Source organism: Pteropus medius, unplaced genomic scaffold (assembly GCF_902729225.1).
Source record: "Pteropus medius unplaced genomic scaffold, Ma_sr-lr_union100, whole genome shotgun sequence".
NCBI classification, from domain to species: domain Eukaryota; kingdom Metazoa; phylum Chordata; class Mammalia; order Chiroptera; family Pteropodidae; genus Pteropus; species Pteropus medius.
In genome coordinates this window covers 13,508,943-13,511,243 of record NW_024349797.1, presented here as the reverse complement: position 1 = coordinate 13,511,243, position 2,301 = coordinate 13,508,943, and positions in this window count along the sequence as shown.

The following is a 2,301-nucleotide window of genomic DNA, read 5'->3' as shown; positions in this document are numbered from 1 at the left end:
TTTAAACATCCCCCTCAGATGAATTATTTTAATCATCAGTGGTTCCTCATTAAAGACACCCCTCACCCCTGGTCTGAACCTGCATCTGGTCCCTGGAGGTTTCGTCTCAGCTGCACATGGCACAGCTGACCTTGTTCGCATCATGCCTTCTTCTAGAAGTGTCTACAGGCTACTGTCGATCTGATCTTCCCCTTTTGCCCTCATGGTCTTCAGAGGCCCCGCAGGCCTTAGAGCTCCCTGCAGAATTTTGTTTTGAGAGAAACTGCTGCCTTTATAACTCTGGGTCCGCTGACCACTCGGGCCCACCTATTTTTATTTCCAGCTCTGCCTCTGAGCAGACGCTCCCCGGGCCCAGCCACACTACCCCAGCCAGCAAGCATTTCTTTCTTATTCATCTCTGTCACAGGCTTGGGATGAGGCTGGAGTTCCCAGGGAGGCCCAGGGCCTGTCCCTTCAGCCGTTTACAGCCCGTTCTGGGGTCAGACCACACGTCCCAGTCCTTCACAAGAAGGACTGATGCGGCCACCGTGCTGTTACTAACACCTGGCCGGCCTTCCTGGCCCTCCCTCTTTCTTCCTTTTCTCTGTCACTCCAGTATTGGGCCACTAATTATTATTAAATCTGTTTCTGTAGGATGCAGTGGCGGAATTAAAATATATTCCATAACGCGCATAACAAGTTTTTATTTCCATTCGCTGCTGACAACCCAGTGGGTGAGCTAATGAAATGGAAAGAAGGCCTCGCAGGCATTTTCAGGGCGCCGAGCAGGACTGTGCTGTTGCAGGCCCCAAAACGGGACAAAGGAAACCTGCTCTTTTGCTGCCAGATGCATATTGTTCCATGAATGTACAGAGTGCTTGCCATTGGTAAAAGGTGACAGAGGTTGGTTGTGACCACTAGATGACTTGCTTTGGGGATGCCAGCTTCCCAAGTTCTAGGTTAGCTTCATGCACTTGGTTTCCTGGAAGGACCGTTGTGTACCACCCGCTTTGCACAGCCCTTACCCTCTCCCTTAGCTAGACATTCTTACAGCTCAAGTGTTTGTGGTACCTCACTTTGCTTTTCAGCCGTGCCACGGAAGTCTCAAGAGCCAAGTATTTAGTATATGAGAAACTAGGTAAGAGAAGAAGGAGCAGGGAGGGACCTGGATGGGTTCTGGTCCCAGCACTGCCACTTGGTGAACTCTGTGACTTGGGGCAAAGCCCCATGGCATCCCGAGGCTTCATTGTCTGACCCGTGTCTTGGGAGTGGACCTCAAGGATGGCAGAGGTTTTCTGTGGAGTTTCAGCTGTGTTCCCCAAAAGTAGGTCAGAGTGGAGTTTGAGACTTAGCTCTCTCTGGCTCAGTGGAAAAAGAGTGTTCCCTTCAGCTCGCTGTGTCTGCAAGAGCGTCCAGGGAGAGGAAAGAGGGTGGTGGCAGCCTGGCTGAAGATCCCGATCCTCGAACGAGACAATTCTCAAAGGTCTCATGGACGTCGGCGGCGGTGGGGGAGGCAATATTCCTGATTTGGACAACCTGCAAACGAACCCTGTCGTGGCTTCCTGGGCAGCTGGCTGAACCTCTCTGTGAGGATAATAAGAACGTTTGTCTGTCTCATGGGGTTCTTACGAGGATTTGATGCATTCGTATTAGTAAAGCGTTTACAACATGCTAAATTTCCAGAGTTATTGTAATATTTGACAGAACTGTGATTCTTAGGAAAATAGGGCTAAAATTCTCAGCGTGTGGTTTCCCCGTATTCTGCTAAAAATGTCCCTTGTCCAGTTGCCTGGCAGGAGACTGGGGGTGCCCCGGATCCTGTGGAATTTATATAGATCTGAAGGACAGTTCGTGCATCTCTTTATAAACAGGACTGCTTTCTTGAGAGGTCACCCAGCTCCCAGACGCCTAGCTGTACCCCTGAGCTGTACCCCTGCTCTAAAACTGACGTGCACAGCGGGCACGTAGGTAGTGAGCAGAAGAGCGTGGGTTTCGTGCCGAATCAGCCGGGTTTGAATCCCTGCCTCTCTGGACACCAGCTGTTCGACCTGGGGCCTCAGTTTCGATCGTCTGTAAAATGGGGCTGTGAGATGTATCTCCCGGAATCATCGTGGCGATTAAACGAGAACGAGAACATGAAAATGCTCATCCCGTCCAGCGCCAGGTCCCACACACATGCTTGATGAACGTTAAGGTTTTTAGCCTTTGACGCTGTTTCATGCCTAAGGTTTCTGGTCATTAATCTTGATCCTTATATTCAAGGTGAAAGTTCCAGAACTCCTTGAAGGAGGGGTCTCCCAGACTCCTCTCCTTTGTATGGTT